Source organism: Galleria mellonella, unplaced genomic scaffold (genome assembly GCF_026898425.1).
Source record: "Galleria mellonella isolate WM207_F2 unplaced genomic scaffold, CSIRO_AGI_GalMel_v1 utg257, whole genome shotgun sequence".
Lineage (NCBI taxonomy): Eukaryota > Metazoa > Arthropoda > Insecta > Lepidoptera > Pyralidae > Galleria > Galleria mellonella.
The window spans coordinates 429790-456707 of NW_026442054.1; the positions used below are offsets into that span (position 1 = coordinate 429790).

Genomic DNA, 26918 nt, shown 5'->3' on the forward strand with positions numbered 1-26918 from the left:
TGGGCATAAGCCTAGTTTAGTTTAGTTTGCATTGTCCAGTGAGAGCCCTTGTTAATACATACATTATATATTTTTACTCAAAACTATTTCTTTATCGAAATCAAATCAAGGAGTTTATCAAATTAGTTATTGTACATAACATTGAAGATATCCATGGGGTTCTTCAAAAGAGGGGTAAAGAGGTTTCTTCAGGGTCGGCAACGCGCGCGTAATACCCCTGGTGTTGCAGACGTTCATAGGCTACGGTAACTACTTACCATCAGGTGGGCCGTTTGCTTGTTTGCCACCTCAGTGGTATAAAAAAAAGGAAGGGATGGCTTATTCTATACCGGGACCACACGGCCAGAATTTTTTAATACAAACATTAATAATTCTGCAGACATTGAGCGTAGTATCGTTAGAAAAGTTTAAAAAGTGTCTGCATGTTACTAAATAGACCGAATAACTGTTCATTTACATTTAATCGACAAAAGCAATGATAACAAATTATTCTTTATCATTACTGTCACATCGGTTAGGCACTCAATCTTAATTTTAATCGCTTTTTTATGGGCCATGGGACCCAATATCAGCATTAACACTTTCTGTTTTCATGTTCCGAAAAATTTGAATACCAAATTCAAACAGCTGACATGCGCCAAACCCTATGACCTGGTCTTATGGTGAACCAATAGCATCAGAGGAACACGGTTATTAAACCCGTTTTTATTAGAACCCTTCTAATTTAAATTAACACCAATGCGGCCCGACTGGTTTGGTTTCAGCGACTTTCCAAATATGTTGGTTTCTGGTAACATCTGATCTGGATATTAAAGGGCTATTTAATGAATAATTCATAGATGTTTTTTTTAGACATTTATCAGATATGAGTTTAGGGTCAATACAGTTTTTGAATTTAATGCGTCGTTAGAGATGTTTGCGGCCGTGTGACTTATGGTTTACATGAAGTTTGTTATTGGCTTATCGTTTGATTTAACTGTTTTATCTATAATTCGATAGTGATCTGATATTAATCTTTTTAATTGAACATTTGTTATTTGTTTGTTTTTCTTATCTTTTACCTCATCATTCTTGCAATTGACTATGATTGTACTGTTCACATTGATGATATCTACAGTCATTTTATAATTGATTTTCGTTAATGAACATGCCATTGCGTAATATGTTATCATTGTATCAATTATTGAAATCAATTTTATAAGTACTTCAATAAACTGACGTAATATTCGATGTAAAATCATTAATTACTATTATACATACTTTGAAGTTATTTTCTTTTATTTTGGCATTAATTTCAATTAATACCAGAGGGAGACTTTGTACAAAGTCGATTGCTTGGTTACCTCTGTCCCATTCGTGTTTCTACCGTGAAGCAGTTGTGTTTGCATGGCTGTGTTTCGGTTTGAAGGTTGGGATATGGCGTGAATTTACTGGGTACAGAGGAATAATACCAGAGTCCTCAGGAATGGCAACGCATGGGGGGTATCATGGGCGAAACTGTTACAATCTGTTATGTCCATGGTACTGCTCATGTCTATAGGCGACGGTTACCACTTTCCAACAGGTAGGCCGTCAGCTTGTTTCCCATTCTAAGTTGTATAAAAAAAAATTCTCTCCATCAATAACTTCGATTCCCCAACACTCGTATTGCGTACAGATGTTGCGTATCTTTGCGTTTTTTTTTTGGCCCCTTCATAGAGAGTATTCAGAGAAATTATTCGGATATTATATTACAGCAGTGGCTAAATTTCAATATTTCACTTGCTACAAGCTAAAGTTCCATCCCGACTATCTGGATGAGTGGCGGTCCGCTATCGTGCATTTCTGTAGACATTTTCTTCTGCGCACAACCAAAACATGATACCAACTCACAGCAGCAGTATTTCCGAACAGATACGACACTGAAACTTTTAAGGAAAGAGCATATTCTTTCTGAAAAGGCCGGAAACACCTGCAATATTGCGGATGTTTGTGGGTGGCGGTAATCAATTCTTTTATAACACAGGGGGGAAAACGAGCATGCGGCTTACCTGATGATAAGTGATTAGCGCCCCTATGTCTCAGAAGAAAAAATTGCTTTGTTTTATTATCAAACAATTGTTTAAAGATATAGTAATTAGTATTTCGTTACAAATGTACTGCAATCAACTTTATTGTATGTCTAATGTTATTGATTGTTTGTGAGTTTTACTTTTTGAAATCAAGATTTAAGAGTCCATTTGTTATGTCGGTTGTAATAAAGCCTCCGATGGTGGGTGTACAAATGTCAGATTGGATCGTGTAGTTCGCTGTTCAATGACAAGTCAGCCTACGGTGTTCACATAATATCGTGACTCGAGTAATAAAAAATCGCGCCTATTCTTTGTCCGACTTCGAAAAGGAGGAGAGTTACATTAAAACTCTGTTTTATAGTAGTATATTTGTATTGCTATGGCACACTCACAAACGAAAATTGTATTTAGCTTTGTGTATATTTTATTTTTTTATTTTTTATCATTTATGTTATCTCGCTTTTTTTTTGTATATGTATGTTTTAATTTGTGTGCTGTAAGTAATGCAAATAAATTATCTATCTGTCTATCTATCTATCTAGTATATTTTAATTGTGGAAATGTTAATTGATTTTGATAAATTTTTTTAAGCGACTTTTAAATAATCAAATTGTGTTTCATGAAAAAAAAACCGACTTCAATTGCGATTGCTAAAACTAGTTATTTTAAATTAAAAACTAAACTACTCAAGCGATTTTGATTAAATTTCTACGGGATTAGTCCCGTAAGTATATTCTTTCAGATAAAAAAATAAATTAATTTTCCAAATAGGCTTACAATTGACGAAGTTATGAGGTAATAAACATTAGACAAAGAAAAAACAAATTTAAATTTATTTATTTTTTATACAACTTAGAATGGCAAACAAGCTGACGGCCCACCTGATGGAAAGTGGTAACCGTCGCCTATAGATATCAGCAGTACCATGGACATAACAGAGTATACTGTTTCGCCCATGATACCCCACATGCGTTGCCATTCCTGAGGACTCAGATGTTATTCCTCTGTACCCTGTAAATTCACGCCATATCCCACCCTTCATACCGAAACACAGCCATGCAAACACAACTGCTTCACGGTAGAAACACGAATGGGACAGAGGTACCCAAGCAATCAATTTTTGTACAAAGTCTCCCTCTGGTCTGGTCTTTGTGTATTTTGTGTTTAATACATACGATATCTTTTCGAATTTAAATATGATTTTTATAATTATTTTTGCAATTGAAATACCTAAGTACTTTGGTGTATGATTCCCTAATTCATAAATCGGGTACAGAAGGTACAGAGCAAAGTGAAGGTGTAGAAATATTACTTAGGTAAATCAGTACGTCTTTTTGTCCTAAAAGGAACACATTAATAACTCTTATAATTTCAACACACTGTCACAATCTGAATATTTCACGTTTCTCAAAATACATAGCCGCTTAGTTAAAATTCCATCAAAAGCCGGAAGCGCCTCTCTTTAACGGAAGGTATCACAATGTTTCGCGCTATATAAAAATAACTGGGCGTCTCTCAGTTCTTCCTGGTGGTGATGTTATAGAAAAAATAAAGTTCTTTTTTCTCTCACAAGGAATGTTTTTCAATGATTGTAAGATTTTTTTTATGCTACTTAGAATGGCAAACAAGCTGACGGCCCACCTGATGGAAAGTGGTAACCGTCGCCTATAGACATGAGCAGTACCATGGACATAACAGAGTATACTGTTTCGCCCATGATACCACCCCCTTGCGTTGCCATTCCTGAGGACTCAGGTGTTATTCCTCTGTACCCTGTAAATTCACGCCATATCCCACCCTTCAAACCGAAACACAGTCATGCAAATACAGTTGTTTCACGGTAGAAACACGAATGGGTCAGAGGTACCCAAGCAAATCGACTTTTGTACAAAGTCTCCCTCTGGTACATATTATAGTTTGTTGATATATTTTATAGTTTGTTGATCGCATTTTTTTTTATTCGTTTATGTGTCTGTGTATTTATTTGTAACACTGTAGCTCCTGTGTATTTTAATATAAGTGGCTGCCGTGTGGTCCCAGCATAGAATAGGCCACCCTTTCCTTTCCCCTGGGTGTCGTAAAAGCCGACTAAGGGAGAGGATGGGCAGGAGCGGCCTTCTTAAGACATTTCTAAAGCCTGACTGCGGTTGCCAATCCGCGTGCCAAGGGTAGCAACTACTGACAAAACTCCCCAAGGGGTAGGCTTATGTTCATCAGTGGATGATGATGAATAGGTTTATAAATAGATTGATAAAATAAAATGGTCTAATGGTCTAAATGGTCGCGAACACGCGGTTTCAGAGATGTTTCCTCCCACGAACATTCAGGTTGTGGAATGAGCTCCCTGCGGAGGTTTTCCCAAGACACTACAGCATGGGGTTCTTCAAAAGGGGGGTAAAGAGGTTTCTCTAGGGTCGGCAACGCGCGCGTAATACCTCTGGTATTGCAGGCGTTCATAGGCTACGGTAACCGCTTACCATCAGGTGGGCCGTATGCTTGTTTGCCACCTCAGTGGTATAAAAAAAATCTACGAGATTACTTAAAAATAAACATAGATGAGTGAAAAACAAATTGAATACAAAGTATTCGAACCTATGTTTATGCACCAACTGTAATTGAATACTTAATCAAACGCCTTCAATTTGAGATAATCGAACCGGACTTCCACCAAACGTGGCTTTGAATCAAATTTGTATGTTTGTAGATCTTTATAAGTATGTATCTTTACAGATACCAGTCTGTTAGTAACAATTTCACAATCGTATTAATTATTCGAATGACAAATATGCGTGGTGTCAGTCGATGCATGCACGGGCTTTTAACGACCATGTAATTTTAGACATAATATATTTAAATAAATACACAATTATAAACATTTATAATATTCATCGATAATATTCATATGCTTTCTTTATATAACTTTATAATTTAACATTGTTTGTCGACTGCTTTAACCGTGCTGTGTGTACACCTGTCTGGGTCTCAATCTAGTTCAAACTATTATCTTTATATAAATGTTTACAATCAATAACATTATTATTGATTGTAACCTGATGTGTATACCTTTAAATAAAAAAAAATAATAAAAAATATATATATATAATAATTGAACAAAATTGAATTGGCTACCAATTCGGTGCTCCTTTCCACTTTGGTTTGCCTGGAAGAGAACTCTATTAGAGTTAAGCTCGCCTTTGTACATTTGATTACGTCTGACATATTCTTATTACTAGTGTGTACAATAAAGAATTAAATAAATAAATAAAAATAATAAAATTTTATGAAATGTAGCGGGGAAATATGGGAAAAAGCGTAAAAATTTAAATTTCCACTACATGCGGAGAGCTGCGGTCGCTGATTCAGATTTAATTATTTCGCTGACCAAAAACACAATATCCAAAGCTTGGTATTTACCTGCAATATCGGTAGGTTTTTAATGGGTAATAATGGAATTTTAACCGCGCCTACGCTATACTGGCGGGCACCAAAGAGAGATCCACTTGATAAGCACTATTTCTAGCAATGGGGCCTGTTAGACCCCATTACTTACAATCCCTTTACCCTTGAGAAAGTTGTTCTTGCGAAGCCAAAAGAGGCACCATTGACATATTACATACTAAACCGCGAAATCACAAATAGACAAACCCTAGTTGGTTGAGGGGAAAGGGATTGTTAGTAATGGAGACTGAGAATCCCATTGCTAGCAATATACCCAACCAGGTCGACCTCCTCGCGGTTCCCCCTGGAAACTATCATGGTTAATTCCTGATGAATTCATCATGATGGGCTAACTGGCCTGTTTTCATTCTCATCGAACACCCTTCACTGGTGCTCCGCCAGCGTATATCGTTAGCACAGGGGTTACCATTTCATTTTCATACAAAAAACCCTAGTAGGTTAGGGGGAAGGATTGTTACTAATGTAGAATACTAGTACGCATTGCTAGCAATATACCCAGTCAGGTCAACGTGGTGCCCCTGGAAACCATCGTCCTGAATTCCAGATGTATTCATCACGATAGGCTAACTGACTTGCCTTTTCATTCTCACCTATCATCCGTCATTGGTACCCCGTCTGCGTGTACCGTTAGCGCTGACGGGGTTACCATTCCATTATCATCCATTAAAAAAAGTTCTAGTTGGTTTATATGTAAAATACCAGTGAAATAAGTAATAAATAAAATGTAATGCCACTATTTATAAGTGGAGCAAACAGTAGGACAAATTAGTTAAAATTATAAAGATAGAAAATGAAACCTTTATTATCGTTTTATAAATCGGAATCAGCCAACTAAAGCTGCAGCTCAAACGATTCGAGTCGCATCACTACTTCCAACACAGAAAATAGATCAAAGTGTTGCATGGCCACTGGAAGATTAATTCTCGCCATAATTATTCTTAATAACTATGTAATATCGCCTCTATTCGTGTTTGTGTCGTAACTTTTTGCCGCCATTTTGTGTTTACGATCCTTTTTCGTATCTGTTTTGAGCTTTGAAGTTGATGGTCACATTGGTATGTTGGTTCTGGTCATTGGTTCGTTTAATTCAAATTAAAAATAAATTCTATAATATCTAAGACTTGTTATTTTTTTTTATTTCAAATCTGAAATCAATAAATAGGACATTTATTTCGTTAAATTACCATTATATAAATTATATATAAAAATATAACCTAAATATAATAGTCTTTTTATAAGAGTGGTGTAAAAATTATTTCATTTTAACCTTTTTAAGTATTCGTGGTTTAAGAATCAAAGTTATTAATACTTATTTAAGCTATTTTCAAAAACAGATGGTCAATTAAATACACTGAGCTTGATCTCACATTGCACTTTGAATGTAAATATCTTTATTAACTTCATAGGCAGCCATATTTACCATAAAATCTTTCAGATCAATATAATATTTATTTTATACGAATAAAATTAATACCAATTACCACATATGCTTGTACAATTAAGTGCTTATGTAAATTACTCAATAGTTAAAATTGGTATGTCAATGTTATTACAGTTAGGCGCTCATGCATCATAATAAATTTAGTTTAAAATTATATACAGCTGCAATCAATTGAGTTAACGCATTCTAAACATGGCGTCACCTAATTTCGCGGCAACTCGATTCTATTTTCAAATTCTCAAACTGTCACACGCTTCCTGATCCAATAAGGACGGCTGGAACTGTCAGTGTCTGTTATCATTTAAAATTCAACTTTAGAACAAAACAATTATGTTACAATATCAAGTATTGATATACCTAATACAGAAGTATTTTATAAGTACAAACATCTAAGTGGTTTATAAGAAAATACTTTTATTAATTAGGTATGCTTTAATATTAAGACCATAAGGTTGATTTCTTTATGGTTGTGTTCATGTTGTGTTTATTTTCAGAACGGATGCGTTCCAGCTAGAGACGGCACGTGATATGAATTTTGAATAGTTTTTTAGTATAGATTGCAGCGGCCGCTGGCTTAATGTGATGCTATGTGGTTATTAATCTTCTGGTTATATTATTCTCTAATGGATATACAAAAAGACTTAATTATTATTAAATCTTTCCAACTGAAATACATTTAACATATTTTATGTATACAATGTATAAAATGGCGTAAATTCTTCTAAATAATAAATATTTGATGTTATTTATGGTAATGTAGATTTCCATAACCATTCTACAATCCATAACTACCAGTGTATATTTGTATACAAAAAATTTTCAATCGACATCAATAAGAAGAAGGTTCTTGATTCGGTTTATTAATTTTTTTTAGTTTGTTACCTTACAACTCCGTCAGTTGTAAATTGATTTAAAATTTTAAAATTATTTTTTTATCTGAAAGAATATTAGTGGAATTGAACTGGAAAGTGGAATAGTACATTACTGCAGCGGCCAGCAACTGAGGCATTGATGGACGAACGTACAAATGTGAGCCGAGGCGTAGCCGAGTCACACATACGTGAATCCATCAATGCCTAGTTGTGGCCAAGGCTTGTATAGTACTTTTCTCAAACAATGCGCGGAAATCAAAAACACAATTTTACTTTTTAAGTTCAATAACGAATAACGAACATTAATAATTTTTCACGCGCCATAATGTTCCTTTTTTTTTTTTTTTCAATAAACAGCTTTCTAATTGCAAGCCAGTTCGAAATTTAAACAAAATCTTTTATTAGTTACCTCCTTGGTAGCCACGTTTCGAAGTAAAAGGTCATTCCATTTTTAAATTACAGGACAGATATGAGTTTACATAGTAATTTATCTGGCCGCAAAACACGACAGATATGGATTTTCATACAACTTTTGCCGGCCGCTGCCCGCATGTATCTGGCCAGTACGGCAATTTTGATTTATCTCGAAGAAGATTGTCAAAATAATAGTCATATTTCCAAGCATGTTTGAGAAAACTGTATTTTTATATTCTTTTTTAGAACTTTAATTGAATAGGAACTTTTCAGCCGCAACACCAACGATGACTCTACATAGTTTGATATATGGAATCGACCCAATATCTATTTAGCTTGCTGATCTTTCAAATTACATATAGTCACTTCAGTTTCACTTGCGGATTCTTTCATGCAGTGAAATTCCTAGCATAACCCTCTCTATAGGGGGGAAACGTATTGTTAGTAAAGGGGTCTAATTGACCCATTACTAGCAATACACCCTATCAGGTTGACCTCTACGCGGTTCCGCCTGGAAACCGTCGTGGTTAATTCCAATGGAATTCGTCACGATGGACTAACTGACCTGCCTTTTCATCCTCACCTGTCATTCTTCACTGGTGCCCCGCTAGCGTATCCCGATAGCGCAGGCGGTGTTACCATTCCAATATAATCCATCTACCTTCCTAATGCTCCTCAAATATTGCGTCTAAACTGCGCCCACCATGTACCCTCTCGTATAGGCATTACGTCATCCGTATCCAATAGCGAGGAAGGGATGCCTTAAATACTGTTTTTTTTTTTATACAACTTAGAATGGCAAACAAGCTAATGGCCCACATGATGGAAAGTGGTAACCGTCGCCTATAGACATGAGCAGTACCATGGACATAACAGAATATACTGTTTCGCCCATGATACTCCCCATGCGTTGCCATTCCTGAGAACTCAGGTGTTATTCCTCTGTACCAAGTAAATTCACGCCATATCCGACCCTTCAAACCGAAACACAGCCATGCAAACACAACTGCTTCACGGTAGAAACACGAATGGGACAGAGGTACCCAAGCAATTGACTTTTGTACAAACTCTACTGTACCGCAAACCAATCCAACCAAAACTCTTCTATAGCCCATTGAGTGACTTCGAACACTCAATGAATCTATTAATCATATTTTTGTTTTTTCATTTAAAAATAAAATTTCCAGCCTGAGTAAGGTCACCTAATTTGCTTTTATCTACCGATTACGGACTTCACCTTTACAATCATGACCGTGTACACACTGACACTAAATTTAAAATACCCCAAAAGAGCGTTTCGCTTCAAAACTTTCCGATGTTATCAACTGTCGACTTGTCGCTTCGACAAAGCGAAATATATTTTACGTCTTTAGTTATAAGGTTCACAAACAACGTTTATCTGTCCGTCTGCACGAATAAGGCAACCGACATTGAGTTTAAATGGTGCCTGTGACTAATCGCGCAAGGCTTAAACCTTAATCAGCTCTGGTGCAAGTAACAGGTATCCTTTAATATCTAACCTATATAGTGTTAAAGTTTTATATGGGGACTTTATTCCCATCAATCATTATCATATCAGCCTTTAACTGTCCACTGCTGAACATAAGCCTTTCTTTGGGGGTTTTGCCAGTAGTTGCCACGCTTGGCGGGCACGTTGGCAACCGCAGTTAGGCTTTTACAGATGTTTTAAAAGGGTATACGTTTATGCCCATCCCTACAATTTAAGGAAATAAGTCATCTTTTACGACACCCATTTACAAACACAACGATGGCCCATTCTATAAGTACAGGACCAACGGCAGTAATTTTATAATAAGTAATTATATTTTATTTTCAAAATAAAAAGACTCAAATGGAGATGGGCAGGGCACATGATCAGAGGAGATGACAAGTAGAGTAAGAAAGTGACAAGATGGTATCCCAGGGAAGGCAAAAGATACTCTTTATTGTTTCCTCCAAAAGATTACAATAGTAAACTTATTATAAATATGCATAAGAAATAATCACAATGGGATGGTCTCTTCCAGGCAACCTTTGGGTGATAGTACTGTATAATCAGGGAAGCTTATAGCGTTTTAAGAGGAAAAATGTGGGACAGTGGCTCAGGATAGAAAGAGTGGAAACGGTTGGAAGAGGCCTTTGCCAAATGGCAAACAGATCTTCAAAAAATAAGCAAGAAACAATTATTAGAATAAGTTACTTTAAGTTTTTTTTTTATTTTTATGTTTGTTTTTAATGCACTAAGTCTGAATAGAGGCTATATTATTATTATTATTATATTTAAGACAATTGTAGTTTTTTTTATAAAAAAGAATATTTAAAAATCAATTGAAATAGAACAAAAAATACATAATATACTTCAAGTCAACAGACGGCAATTTTATTTTACAATTAATATAAATAATAAACCTATATAATAACAAGAACCAGCACATTTTACAAACATAATAGGACTTACTATAAAATTGGTTAAATTAATGAGAAATTTTTCGATAGTTAATGTTGATCATAAAGTTAAAGTCAAGTAAAGAAAAAATGCATTTATTATAAAATTATCTTTGTATAAGCGTAAAGTTTGACATCGATTCCAAGAAACAATTATTAGAATAAGTTACTTTAAGTTTTTTTAGTAGTATAATAGGGGGGAAAGGGATTGTTAGTAATGGAGACTGAGAATCCCATTGCTAGCAATATACCCAACCAGGTCGACCTCCTCACGGTCTCCCTGGAAACTATCATGGTTAATTCCTGATGAATTCATCATGACGGGCTAACTGGCCTGTTTTCATTCTCATCTATCATCCTTCACTGGTGCCCCGCCAGCGTATCCCGTCAGCGCAGGCGGGGTTGCTATACCATTTTCACACAAAAAAAAAAGTACTTTAAGAGCTCAGTATTTTCCTTTCCTAACACGGAACCCAAGAAAGGTGAAAGTGTTAATGTAATGACCTTGTCTCGTGTGTTTGCAGTTTAATTAGTATGTGCGTTGCTCTCCAAAATTTACACTTCCCTTTGACCTTTGACCTAAATCAGGTCAATTTATATACGTTAGAGCACTGTATAATATTTTAGTTAGATATTATTTATTTTAGTCGTTAACTGTCCACTGCTGAACATAAGCCTTCCCCATTCGTGTTTCAACCGTGAAGCAGTTGTGTTTGCATGGCTGTGTTTCGGTTTGAAGGGTGGGATATGGCGTGAATTTACTGGGTACAGAGGAATAACACCTGAGTCCTCGGGAATGGCAACGCATGGGAGGTATCATGGGCGAAACAGTATACTCTGTTATGTCCATGGTACTGCTCATGTCTATAGGCGACGGGTACCACTTTCCATCAGGTGGGCCATCAGCTTGTTTGCCATTCTAAGTTGTATAAAAAAAAAATAAAGGCAGTTTTGCCAGTTAAGAAGGGAGTTAAGAAATGGTCCCAAGCCAAAAGACTGGAGGCCATTTCTTCTTGGTAGTTACCATTGGAGGGGTTTTGCCAGTAGTTGCCACGCTTGGCGGGCACGTTGGCAACCGCAGTTAGGCTTTTACAGATGTTTTAAAAGGGACGTTGCTGCCCATCCCTCCGCTTTAAGCTCCCTTAGTCACCTCTTACGACACCCATGGGAAAGGTAACGGTGGCCCATTCTATGCCGGGACCGACACGGCGATATATATATATATATATATATTAGGCACATAGATATATACATGAACTAATGTACTTTTAATTAATACTCTTTTCCACTCAGAGTTTGCTGGAAGAGAACTCTTACAGAGGTAGGCTCGCCTGTTGTACATCTTTATTTTATATATATTATATGTTGTAATTTTTTGTGTACAATAAAGTATAAATAAATAAATAAATACTTTATTAATATATTTTAAAGGTTTACAAGTTGCAAGTTCGAAATTGTGTTTTTCAAACACAATAAAAATGAAAGTACCACAATAAAAATGTTAAAAAAATTTATGGTGTGCCACCGTTTATGAGTTACAAGTAACGGGATTTATGGTTTTTACTCACATTTTCAATACTTTTTTTTATATAACTTAGAATGGCAAACAAGCTGACGGCCCACCTGATGGAAAGTGGTAACCGTCGCCTATAGACATAAGCAGCACCATGGACATAACAGAGTATACTGTTTCACCCATGACACCCCCATGCGTTGCCATTCCTGAGGACTCAGATGTTATTCCTCTGTACCCCGTAAATTCACGCCATATCCCACCCTTCAAACCGAAACACAGCCATGCAAATACAACTGCTTTACGGTTGAAACACGAATGGGACAGAGGTGTCCAGGCAAACGACTTTTGTACAAACTTTCTGGTAAAATTAAATATATATTAAAGTCAATTTAATCACATTTGTTTGTTTGTTTTTTTTTTGGAAAGCAAATAATACTTGTTTCTATAATAATCAAGTTTTACATATTAAATAAATTATTAAGCAGTTTATAATTGCTTATTTAATTCTTATTATTTATCTCAATCAGAGTTGAACTTGATTTCCGGAGACGGAAGATATTAGTGAAGATTTACGATACAAAAAATCAACTATAATCATTTTTTCAAACGAGTTTTGATAGGTTTATTAACTGATTAAGTCATTGATGATTTTAGTTTTAAAAAGTCATTATCGATTTTTAAAATTATAACAAATTATATTTACTTACATAATCGGAATATGTATATGTATATATATATATATATATATTCCTTTAACATGCGCAAAATTAATTTTATTTATTAAATAATTAAATATAAATACGTCAAGATACGTCGCGTGCATAATAGATCATTAATAAAAAAACGAGTCAGCTAATTTGACAATTAGTTATCTCGTTTTTGAGATTCGATGCCTGTATCTTTATATAATCTAAGCTTTCTTACAGTCGCCAGTGTTTTGCGGAATAGAATCTTGAATTTACTAATTACGTTTCCAAACGGTTTGACCTTAGACACTTTTTCAATGTAAGAAACGACCATTTGCATCTATTAACATACCTACTATATATGTATATTTATATACTTGTTTTTAAGCAACTTGTACTTGGGAAGTATTTTTCACTATTTAAAATACTACTTTCTATGTTTTAATTTTGCTTTTAAAAAGAAAAAGTGTATACTGGCCAGTCATTACGATCAAAATAGTTTTTTTTTTTTTTATACCACTGAGGTGGCAAACAAGCAAACGGCCCACCCGATGGTAAGCGGTTACCGCAGCCTATGAACGCCTGCAATACCAGAGGCATTACGCGCGCGTTGCCGACCCTGAAGAAACCTCTTTACTCTCCTTTTAAAGAACCCCATGCTGTGTCTCTTAGGAAAACCTGGGTATATAAGTAATAGTTTATTATTTAAACTATTATTTTTACACCTTATATGTTATGATTTTAATACCCTGTAAATACTGTCTCCATTCGGGTTCTCAAGGTTGACTGGAAGGAATCCCTTCAAGGGATAAGTCCGTCTCTGTACATTTTGGTATAACCTAATATCTATATTATAAGTGAATGTACAAAAAGTATATAAATAAAATAAATTTAGCATTAAATTCGCCTTTTGTATCATATATTTTTTGATCAATAAATTTTTTTACATAAATAAATAATTAAATTTATTACTCTGTCCCATTCGTGTTTCAACCGTGAAGCAATTGTGTTTGCATGGCTGTGTTTCGGTTTGAAGGGTGGGATATGGCGTGAATTTACAGGGTATAGAGGAATAACACCTGAGTCCTCAGGAATGGCCACGCATGGGGGGTATCATGGGCGAAACAGTATACTCTGTTATGTCCACGGTACTGCTCATGTGTATAGGCGACGGTTACCACTTTCCATCAGGTGGGCCGTCAGCTTGTTTGCCATTCTAAGTTGCATAAAAAAAATAACTACTGAATTCTTTCTTTTCTCGTCTACACAAAGGTTGTCTGAAAGAGATTGCTTTAGCAATAAAACCGCCTTTTGTACTTTATATTATGTTATTTTTCTAAAACCGTTTCCATCCCATCACAATCATCATCATATCAGTCTCTAACTGTCCACTGCTAAACATAAGCCTCCCCCTTGGGGGGTTTTGCCAGTAGTTTCCACACTTGGCAGGCGTATTGTCAACCACAGTCAGGCTTTAGAGATGTTATGAATACAAACATACACAATTAAAAGGGGGTGGGGGGAAAGGGATTGTTAGTAATGGAGTTTGACAGCCCGATTGCTAGCATTATACCCTATTAGGTCGACCTCTACATGGTTCCCCCTGGAAACCATCGTGAACAATTCTTGTTGTATTCGTCACGATGGGCTAACTGACCTGCTTCATCCTCACTTATAATCCTTCACTGGTGCCCCGCCGGTGTATACCGATAGCGCGGATGGGGTTACCATTACATTATCACCCACTAAAAAAAAATACACAGTAAAAAGAGATAAAAGAATGAAAAACAAAAAAAAGTAACAGAAAAGCAAAATATATAAAATAACAATATCCTTCTTTCATGCGTGTGAGTAGTTTTATAGTTCAGAGGTTTGTTGTGCTTTTATGTTTTATTTTTATACATATTTATTTTTTTCAAACATGCTTGGAAATGTAAGCATTATTTTGACAATCTTCTTCGAGATAAATTAAAATTGCCGTACTGGCCAAGATACATGCGGGCAGCGGCCGGCAAAAGTTGTATGAAAATTCATATCTGTCGTATTTTGCGGCCAAATAAATTACAATGTAAACTCATATCTGTCCTGTAATTTAAAAATGGAATGACCTTTCACTTCGAAACATTGCAACCAAGGAGGTAACTTTTTCTTTTTTTTTTCTTTTTCTAGTCTGCTAATTGGCAATCTGTTCCTTATAGAACAATAATCCAATCTGCTGTCCGGATGTCAGGTTTAAATTTTGTCAATAAATGATGAGGCCAATCCATTAACCAGCTCTCAGTCTCTGCCTGTAAATCTTTCTACCAGTCCTTGGATACTGTGTCTTTTTAATCGAGAGAAACTAATGCTTCCCGATCCCAGTAATTGAGCGGCCAATTCATTTCTATGGCTGTTCAATCTGGACTGATAGTTTTTGCTGAATGTCTCGATTTCCTGTTTTATCGTTTTCAGTTTGATGTCCATATACATAAATTTATTACTTATGTATTGTGGTATATTAAGCATGTTCCTTATTGTCTTACTTTGAAACCTTTCCAGTATTTCTATATTGTATTTTGTATTCCAGTATTGTATTCCAGTATTTCTATATAAGGAGGTAACTAATAAAAGGTTTTATTTAAATTTCGAACTGGCTTGCAAATAGAGAGCTGTTTGTTATAAAAAAAAAAACAAAGGAATATTATGGCGCGTGAAAAATTATTATTGTTCGTTATTCGTTATTGAACTTAAAAAGTAAAATTGTGTTTTTGATTTCCGCGCATTGTTTGAGAAAAGTACTATACAAGCCTTGGCCACAACTAGGCATTGATGGACTCACGTATGTGTGCCTCGGCTACGCCTCGGCCCACATTTGGTCGTTCGTCCATCAATGCCTCATTTGCTGGCCGCTGCAGTAATGTACTATATTTTTATTCAGTTGATTTTCTATTTATTTGTACGGTATATTTACATGGTCGGTTCCGCTTCGAAAAGGGAGATAATAGGGTCTTAGTCCTCGGGAATGACAAATTTGGAAGAGTATTACTGACATTTTTCTATGCTTTCCATGGTGTTATTTATTCTTATAGGCAAAGGTGAATTATCAAGCTGGCCGTCAACCTGTTTGTTTAAAATTTAAGTTTAATATTTAAGCGAAATTATGGTTCTAAGAACCAGTGTAAACTATATTTATGATAGAATTGAATTACGACTACTTAGTTTTCGGTAGTCGGTAACGTAATAGTGTAGGTATTATATTGGATATAATTTTATACTTATATATAAAATTATATATTTATAGAATGTAGGTAACTTTTAAGAAACAAAAGTGCGCGGAGCAGCATTAGAGTGCAGTATAATAATGCATACCGCATTTTGATGAGGCTTCCGAAATACTGTAGTGCGTCGATCATGTTTGCGGAGTCCAGGGTGAATGATTACTTCGCCATAATAAGAAATCGTGTAGCAAATTTCTGGGCTCACATTCGGAATTCAAAGAATGAAATCCTCAGCACATTGTGCCAGTGTCTGAACGGCCCCATTCAAAAGTATTCGTTGTCCGTGCTCCAAGACAGGAACGATAAATAATGTTCTCTTGTTTTTATCTAATAACTGAGTTTGCTATATTATTTACTTTACTTTTTATAAATTTTCTATTTTTTTTTTATTTTTATGATTTTTTTTGTATGTTTCGTTTGTTATATTTTTATATGTTATCCAAGCACGTTGTAATACAATTGACGGTTACGATGTCATATCGGTTCGGAACTACTGCTGCTGGAATTTGATTCCAGAGTAGTTATGCATGGAAGAAAGTGCCATGAAAAACACACGGTTGAAGACCGCCACTCGAGCAGATGGTTGGGATGAAACTTTAGTTTATGGCGGGTTTTTAGTTATATATATATATATATATATATATATATATATATATATATATATATATATATATATATTTCCTATTTATAAATTTGGAAAAGTGAAACTCAAGGTTAATTTATATGTTAATAGTGTCAAACATTTATTTAATGTTATCTCGTATTGTTATTCATACGATACTGACATTTACATACAATATTAATGGGGATGTCTATCTATTGTTTAGAGGATTCCATGTTGTTTTTATATCTGTTATTTTCACAAGTTTTGTTTGTATAGTAACTTTATAATGCATAGATTGGATCATTCATTTAGATATAATAATACGAATAAATTTTATACCACGAAAAGAACGACGATTCGTGACTAATAACCCTGACTAGATATCTTATTATTCTTATTGTAAAAAAAAATAAAAGACATCGATGGAGAGCAAAATATTCCATAGACACGTTAGATTGAAAATATTTAAAATTAGAACATGAAATTGGGTATTAAAAGTAGATTTTAAAAATAATAATAAATTTAAGCAAATAAATTTGTTTCACAAAGAGCATAGTGAGAATTCTCACTTTGTCCTATCTTGTAACGTTATTGTTAGTTTAAATTATGAGCAATTTTTAGTTGGCTCATATTTATTAAACCTTACACAAATTATTAAATTAAATTAGTTTTTAGCAAATTATAAATAATTATATCAAGAATGACAATGATTCTCAAATCGAATAGTGCAGTTTTAGTGAGAATTCTCACTGAGTCCTAACTTTCTCAAATGTTTCCGTTAAATACAAAAATCAGTAAGCCGTACCACGGATAATACTATACTAGGCTGTACTAAGCGCCACATTACTATAGCTAGGTATCTCAGAAACCGTGTGCCGGTAGCGTGAGACATTTGGCCAAGGCTGCGCGTGGGATGCGCGGGCGCACCCAGTATAGCAAACCTGCTGTTAACGAATTGAGAAGTTTGCGTCGACACATTCGCTTTTAAGACGAAAATTTTCTATTTGTACAAACAATTTTCATGAGGGAAAGTGGTGCTTATTAAAAGGTGTCTGCTGGTCACTAGATTTTTAAGCTTCTAAAGTGTATTTAAAGATTGTAAAGATTATTTGAAAGATTATCGTATTTGTTCTTTTTTATATTTTTTTTTTTCTAAATAATAGGTGCTTTACAATTTTTCGATGCTAAATCATAATAAAATAAAAAAAAAAATATATTTAGGCGTGGAAAGTATGAAAAATAGATGTTGGCCGATTCTCAGACCCGATATATACACAAAATTTCATAAAAATCGATAAAGCCGTCTCTGAGGAGTTTGGTAACAAACACCGCGACACGAGAATTTTATATATTAGATTATTCTGTTACGATGTTTTGGAGGGAACACTAAAGAGTGCTTAGGTAAACTAAGTACCCTTCAGTGTCAAGTTACACAAATTGCCTCTCTGGCATAACAAGTAAGCACCTAATGGGGTAGTATTCGAAACCGTTCGTCAGTTTATCCCATAGTGTCTGTTTTGGTCCGAGCATTCTTAGAGAATGTTTAAGGACACTCGATTTATCTATATTCCCCATACGAAGATAAAATGCTTTGTGTACTAGCGGCCGGCATAATTACCGGGGCTTATTTATAGCGCATGTCTGATAAGGGATCCATTTTAGTTTATCTTCAGGACTGGTTTGGGAGGGGATGAGCAGTGTATGGATTGGAATGCACTAATGACGTGTCAAATTTAGATTTGAGATACTGATTTTAAAATGGCAAACAAGGTAACGGCCCACCTTATGGAAAGTGGTAACCGTCGCCTATAGACATGAACAGAATCATGGATATAATAGAATATACCGTGTCTCTCATAATACCCTTTTTCTACTTTAATTTGATGGAGGGAGACGTTGTAGAAAAGTCAATTGCTTGGGTACCTCTGTCCGATTCGTGTTTCAACCGTGAAGCAGTTGTGTTTGCATGGCTGTGTTTCGGTTTGAAGGGTGAGATATGGCGTGAATTTACTGGGTACAGAGGAATAACACCTGAGTCCTCAGGAATGGCAACGCATGGGGGGTATCATGGGTGAAACAGTATACTCTGTTATGTCCATGGTACTGCTCATGTCTATAGGCAACGGTTACCACTTTCCATCAGGTGGGATGTCAGCTTGTTTGCCATTCTAAGTTGTATAAACAAAAAAGAATAGTTTTTAATCGATGCCGGAACAAACATACAAGCTGACGAGATTTCTTAAAAAATATTTTTATATCTATATAATATCTATACATCTACGAGTATTAGTCTCATTAAGACATTTCATATTAATTTTCTTAAATATCTTTCATTTATAGACATTGTCTAGTTAGAATTTTATTTTATTACTAAGATAAAATAGGAAAATGTACATTCTTCATACGTACATCATAGAATTCTATGACAAACTATGATAGTAAAGAGACAAATATGCTTATTACAGGCAATAGTTTCATTACAGTTAATATAGAAAAATATTAATTAATAATAATAATAATATTAATCGTTAGCATTAATTTGCAAATAAAAATCAATTAGTATTAATGTTAATTAGAACTTAGAATTAATTGTGAGTGAATTTTAAGTTATTTTTATTTATAAAATTTGTATTCGCATAATAGTTCTATTAAGTATGGTCTCATAAATAAAATTCAATTACAATTAATGTTAATTAATGTTTAAAATGAATTGTGAGTGAATTCTAAGTTATTTTTATTTATGAATTTGTATTCGCGTATTAAGTGTATAGGTTTCATAAATAAAATTCAATTAGAATTAACGTTAATTAGAATTTAGAATTAATTGTGAGTCAATTCTAAGTCTGTATTCGCATAATAGTTGTATTTTTTCTTTAAATAAATAATGACATAAATTTATTATATTGTTTTTTTTTACAGGTTTCCAAGGAACTTAAACGCAGTGCCGATGTTTATGTGTAACGACATTTGATCATGTCACATACGAATATACAAACATGCACATATATATATATATAGTGATACAGTGAGTGTTAATTGAAGTGTTGTGTTGTGTTGTGAGATTAAATTGGTAAGTGACACTTTGAGTAATTATATATATATATATATATATATATATATATATATATATATATATATATATATATATATATATATATATAATGTTGCTTGTAAATTATTTTTAATTAGTTTTAGAACGGATCAGATGGGAAGTGGTAACCGTCGCCTATAAACATGAACAGTACTTTGGACATCATTATGATGACGCTTAGATGATAGATACCACCTTAATAAATTACCATTACGGGTTGATTAATACTTATATATACATATATAAGGATTAATATTATAAAGATTTTATTTGTGTCATAGTCTATATATGTATTGATATAATTGTGCTTATTTACACATATATACATACATAGACCCATTCTTTGAAGCAATACCTACCTATTTATTATTTAATTCTTTCTACCCAAAGGTTGACAGAGATTGCTTAACAATAAGACCGCCTTTTTTTTTATATAACTTAGAATGGCAAACAAGCTGACGGCCCACCTGATGGAAAGTGGTAACCGTGACACGAGAATTTTATATATAAAATTCTCGTGTCACGGTGTTTGTTACCAAACTCCTCCGAAACGGCTTTACCGATTCTTATGAAATTTTGTGTGCATATTGGGTAGGTCTGAGAATCGGCCAACATCTATTTTTCATACCCCTCAATGATAAGGGTGACCCTCCCCAAAAAAATATTATTTTTTATTTTTTTTTTTTACAAATTTTTCCATTTTTATTTTATTGTGATTTAGCATTGAAAAATACATACAACTTTAAATTGTCATCGTTTTACGATCACCCCTGTATTTTAATCGCGATTTTTATATTTCGCAATAAGTGGTAAAACAACGTTTACGGGGTCAGCTAGTCTATATATATATATATTGTATATTTGGTATATATACCATAAAATTTCCAGCCATTATCAACAAAAAGGCGACGACTGACTCCTATACTGACAGTACAACAGTACGGGTTTAACTCCAACCATGAGTACAGCTAGTCAATCACTCAATAATCAATCATAGATCAATCTTTTTCACAATATTCACGTCGCTCACTTGTTGCAAACGCACCCCCATATATGCGTATCTAAATAATATACGTTCACATTAATTCCTTGTTCACAACTTTTCAATTACAAGCGATTGATTGTAATTGCACAATTGTTGTCACTTAGCGCTTGTTGGTTGGTCAATGGTTGGCTTGTGGTGCAAGTGACAGGAGGTTCACGTTGCGTGTGAATTGTGTTAAAATTTTCGCTACTATAAGAATCGTTTTTATTATTACATTTCACAGTCATTATTATTATTATACCAGCCTTTAACTGTCCACTGCTGAACATGAGCCTCCTCCTTGCGGGGTTTTGTCATTGGTTGCCACGCTTGGCAGGCGCACTTAACAATGTTGACAGTTGAAAATTATGTATTTATGTTTTGAAATAGGGAATATTCGTTTAAATATTAAGTTCAGCCCTTATCAGATGATATATATATATATATAGTATATATATATATATATATATATATATATATATATATATATATATACTTGATAAATTAAATGGTAAAGTTAAAAAATATATATTACAGCTTAAATAAAAAAAAACGTTCAGTAGGAATGACTTTTATTTCTTATATTCTTCGTAAAGATAGTAAATTATCCCTGTTAATGTTGCCAGCTCAGAACAAGTTCATAAAATTACCGTTCCATTATTATTAATCTATTTATTTTTATTTATTTATTTAAACTTTAATGCACAGTAAAATTCTATGTACATTTGGCGGACTTAACACTGGACGGTGTTTTCAACCAGTGAACCATTGGGTTGACTGGTAGAGAATCTACTTGTAAAACATATTTTATTATTTATTAAATATATTAGATATCTATAAAACGATAAATTATTTATTGGTACGTTTTGTTTTTCGTTTATAAAAAAGGAATTTCTTTTTTCTTGTATATAAAAAATTTATAGATTTAAACTCGTACTCGCGTAAGCGTATGATATGTACCACACAATAAGTAGCAATGTACGATTTGCTAAGAGGTGTAGAAACATCATTCTATCTTAGAACTGTCCACTTTTAATTGAGTTATTGATTTCAGTACCTCGTCGTACCACTTGTATGGACATTGTATGACATTGGGACTTCATTTATACTACGTGTAATTACGCATGTAGTGATCAAAAATAAGCAACAATATATTCAAGTGTATTGTTTATTTATTTTATTTTATTTAAGCTTTAAAGAATGCTGAAGCGAAGTGACGTGCTGAAGAGGGGTCAAATTAAAAGTACCCGTAACCGGCGAGCGTGTATAAAAAGATTGATAAATGTAGAAGAAGCGAAAGAGGTTTGTTTGAATCAAAGCATTTGGCGTTCCATTGTTTCTGCCTACCCTAATGGGAGACAGGCGTGACAGATATGTATGTATGTATGTATGTAGAATCACAGCCAAATATAGTCCTCACCTGCGCTATCGGTGTTCGCTGGCGAGGCACTAGTAAGGGATGATAGTTAAAGATAAAGTTAGGTCAGTTGACCTATAGTGACGTATACATTAAGAGTAAACCATAATGGTTTCTTCCAGGAGAGTATAAGGGATGAGTTATATACAGAAATATCTAAACATTGTAGTCCAATATCAATATTTTTTATACAACTTAGAATGGCAAACAAGCTGACAGCCCACCTGATGTAAAGTGGTAACCGTCGCCTATAGACATGAGCAGTACCATGTACATAACAGAGTATACTGTTTCGCCCATGATACCCCCCATGCGTTGCATCTGAGGACTCAGATGTTATTTCTCTGTACCCAGTAAATTCACGCCATATCCCACCCTTCATACCGAAACACAGCCATGTAAACACAACTGCTTCACGGTTGAAACACGAATGGGACAGATGTCCCCAAGCAAACGATTTTTGTACAAAGTCTCCCCCTGGTTGTAATAAAACATGATGTCTACAAATAATGTAGGTATTTATGTGTCCGAATGAAATTGTTGGTGCACAAGTAGGTATGTTCTGAGAACTGACGATTATTTTAAGCTGCAACTCGCGTGGGACGTTGTAAGTCATCACTGACTCATTAACGACCCTTTATATCACTTGCTGCACTCCATACATTTGGCTGTGATTCTATATACATACATACATATCTGTCACGCCTGTCTCCCATTAGGGTAGGCAGAAACAATGGAACGCCAAATGCTTCGATTCAAACAAACCACTTTCGCTTCTTCCACATTCATCGATCTTTTCATACACGCTCGCCGGTTACGGGTACTTTTAATTTGACCCTTCTTCAGAACGTCACTCCACTTCAGCATTCTTTAAAGCTTAAATAAAATAAATAAACACCTGAATATATTGTAAAGCGCCATCTGTTATCGAATGGAGCAGTTACTTTTAAATAACAATAAATAACCCTGTCTATGTCTTGGTTTTTTGCTTTGTTTTGGTTTTGGTTTACGCTGATGAGGACGAAGTTAGGTCAGTTTTTTTTATACAACTTAGAATGACATGAACAATACTATGGACATAACAGTGTATATTGTTTCGTCCATGATACCCCCCATGCGTTGCCATTCCTGAGGACTCAGGTGTTATTCCTCTGTATCCTGTAAATTCACGTTTCACGTTTCTCCTATTGTGAAGAATTCAACAGGAATTAAGCATGATAGTTTTTAAGGAAACCATGTCTTTTAATGGCTGAAAATGGAATGACAACCCCGCCTGTGCTATCGGTATACTCTGGCAGGGCACCAGTGAGAGATGATAGATGAGGATTAACGACGACGAGAGAACGACGTGGAGGCTTTTTTTTAATGGGCGATAATGGAATGGTTACCCCACCTGTGCTATCGGTATACGCTGGCGGGGCACCACATAGTTACCATTACATTATCATCCATTAAGGATGATAATGTAATAGTAACTCCGCCTATGCGGTATGTACTGTCAGGGCACCAGTGAGGGATGACAGGTAAGAACGTAAACGCAGGTCAGTTAGCCCATCGTGATGAATACGCCTGGAGTTCAACACGATGGTTTCCCGGGGGACCACGCAGAGGTCGACCTGGGTACATTACCAGCAATAAAACAATTAGTCCGCAATACTAACAATCCCTCCCCCCTCCTAACTAATATTAGAAAAATGAAATTATAGCCTCTCACAAAATACTAATTAAATTGTCAAACTCCAATATGGCGCTTAAAACGTATCCACAACCAACTCTATAAAAACAATAATATAAAATAAAACCAATATATTAATATATCAAATCAAAGTAAACACGTTACAGACTCATGCGCGAGCGCATATGCGCGTAAGGTCGCCAGTATAGCAATGACCCGTTTCACCATATAAAGTGGCGTTGCGAAAACCCACCTTAACATTCCCGAAGAACAGATGTTCGGAGACCTCACGAAGGCTGCGCTACTACCTACCTCTAGAAGAACACAAGGTCGGAAATACGTCGCTATTTTCTGGTGTTTTATGGTGCTCAGTGCAAGCTCTCTCTCCTCGAGATAGTGGAATAATAATAGCCTTTATTAACAATCTTACAATATAGTTATAATAATTTATTTAATTGTTTGACATTTGACACTGGTACGTGAATATTGTCCTGCTGTCCAGCATAGGCCTCCCCCAGAGTTCGCCACTGAATGCGATTCTGCGCTCGTCTTTTCCAGGTGTGTCCCGCTATTTTTTTGATATCGTCCTCCCATCTACGACGCTGTCTCCCTTTTTTCTCTTATATTGTCTCGGACACCACTCTGTAACATCTTTAGAACATTTTTCTTTATTTATTCTAATCGTACGTCCCGTCCACCTCGATTTTAGTTTCTTAATACAGTAAGTAACAAACGTGAATCCAGTTCTCTTCCTTATAGTATCCAGTTTTGTCTTTTAATTTGACGTTCAGTATACTTCGTTCCATACTGTATTGGCAAGTTTCTAATTTATGTATGTTAAGTTAAGCTCCAGGTTTGGCATCCATATGTCATAACAGGCAGAATACAAGAATTAAATGTTTCGCTCTTCGCTTTCAGTGGTATGAGAGGGTTTTTCATTACCTCCTTAAGAGACCAGTAGTCAGTGTTAAATAAGCAAGATATGAGAGGACATTTTTTTTTTAATGAAATTTCATATGTCCTATTGGTTTTTATTATACCAAAGGTTAACTGTCCATTGCTGAAGATAGGCCTTCCACGTAATGGGAGTTTTTTTTTTATTGATGAGTGAAAATGGTATGGTAACCCCGCCTGCGCTAACGGGATACGCTGGCGTAGCACCAGTGAAGGGTGATAGATGAGGATGATGAGATCTAGCATATTAAACTATTATAGTTAATTTCGAGCTAGTAGTTTCTCCAATGATTACTTACTGTTGTTTTGACACGATTCTCAGTCTCCATTACTAACAATCTTTGTAGTTTTGAGTTAGTTGCCAAGCAACTACAGTTATTCTATAGAAAATACTCAATATAATTCCCTTCGTCGCCTCTTGAATAAAAATAATGCCGGGACTACACGGCGTCATTTTATGTTGTACTAGGGAAACCCAAAGAATGATATACGGGGATGGAAGAGATTACATTGATTTATAAGGAATCACGACGATTTTGTGGGGTATCATCTCATTAAAGCCTGTAGTTTTTTTTTATATGGCGCCATCAGAGTTTTGCGTAAGTTATTCTATAGAAAATAAATATAATTCTTGAATGAATAAAAATAATTCTCAATGTCCTCTACCCAAAGAATTGTCTGGAAGAGATTACTGAGTTTTTTTTATGGGTGATAATGAAATAGTAACCCCACCCGCGCTATGCACCGGCGGGGCACCAGTGAAGTATGATAGGTGAGGATGAAACAGGTCAGTTAGCCCATCGTGACGAATTTAACTAGAATTAGCTACGATGGTTTCCAGGGGGAACCACGTGGAGGTCGACTTGACAGGGTATATTGCTTGTAATTTATTTGACCCCATTACTAACAATCCCTTTCCCCCTAAGACTACTGAGCTATAAGGCCGCTTTTTGTATCATCTCATTAAAAGTTATTGTATTTGTTATTTTTAATTGACACAATGAAGTGTAAATAAATAAATAAAATACTCATCAAAATTGGCTTACCTACAATCAGTGAATATATCACACAACGTTACTACGTGTGTGTATAGAAAAAAAAAAAAAAAAAAAAATGTTGAGAACCACTGTCCTTTTCGTTATAGTAAACACATTATGACAAATTGGTTATTTCCCTCTAGCACAGTATCGTGTCTATATTTATTTGCATTCCTGACCTATGGAACGGTATGTTTCCTATAAAGGGATTAAGTATTCAATCTATTTATAAAGCTACATTTATATCGCTACCTGTTGCTGCGTTGAGAGCGAGATAGATGTATAATCTACCAAATGTACGAGAGAGATGGGGAATAGAGATCCGTGTTGGAATAGGTAGAACGTTTAGAATGCATTAATCTTCATTCTAATAGGGGGTTAGAATTGTTATTTTTCGTCACGTTTTCACCATCGCCCTGTGTTTGTTGTTTTTTTGTTATTTTTTGTCGATAAAAATCTTATTTGGACCATTTTATTTAACTATTAGTAAAATTATAACTAGGCGATGTCTATAATTAGATATTGAAGAAAAATTAATATAAGTCCATTAAAATGTAAAAACAATATTTTTTAGAAATATTTTCTGTATGTCTGTTTTTTTTTATACAACTTAGAATGGCAAACAAGCTGACGGCCCACCTGATGGAAAGTGGTAACCGTCGCCTATAGACATGAGCAGTACCATGGACATAACAGAGTATACTGTTTCGCCCATGATACCCCCCATGCGTTGCCATTCCTGAGGACTTAAGTATTATTCCTCTGTACCCTGTAAATTCACGCCATATCCCACCCTTTAATACTTCAACCCTTCATACACTCTGTTATGTCCATGGTACTGCTCATGTCTATAGGCGACGGTTACCACTTTCCATCAGGTGGGCCATCAGCTTGTTTGCCATTTTAAGTTGTATAAAAAAAAATGTATATATGTATAGATAGAATGAAATTCGCATTGTTTCAAGTTCAAACTGG

At 34.9% G+C, this 26918-nt stretch overlaps 1 protein-coding gene across 4 annotated transcripts in view; it reads left to right on the forward strand.

The window, feature by feature from the left end:
- LOC113509956 (inverted formin-2) overlaps positions 1–26918 on the forward strand; it is a 133915-nt gene that overhangs the window by 4040 nt on the left and 102957 nt on the right. For all 4 annotated transcript variants that reach the window (XM_052894942.1, XM_052894941.1, XM_052894945.1 and 1 more), the window contains exon 2: positions 19665–19815. The gene's annotated coding sequence lies outside the window, so the exon portion shown is untranslated. The remainder of the gene's footprint in view (positions 1–19664; positions 19816–26918) is intronic.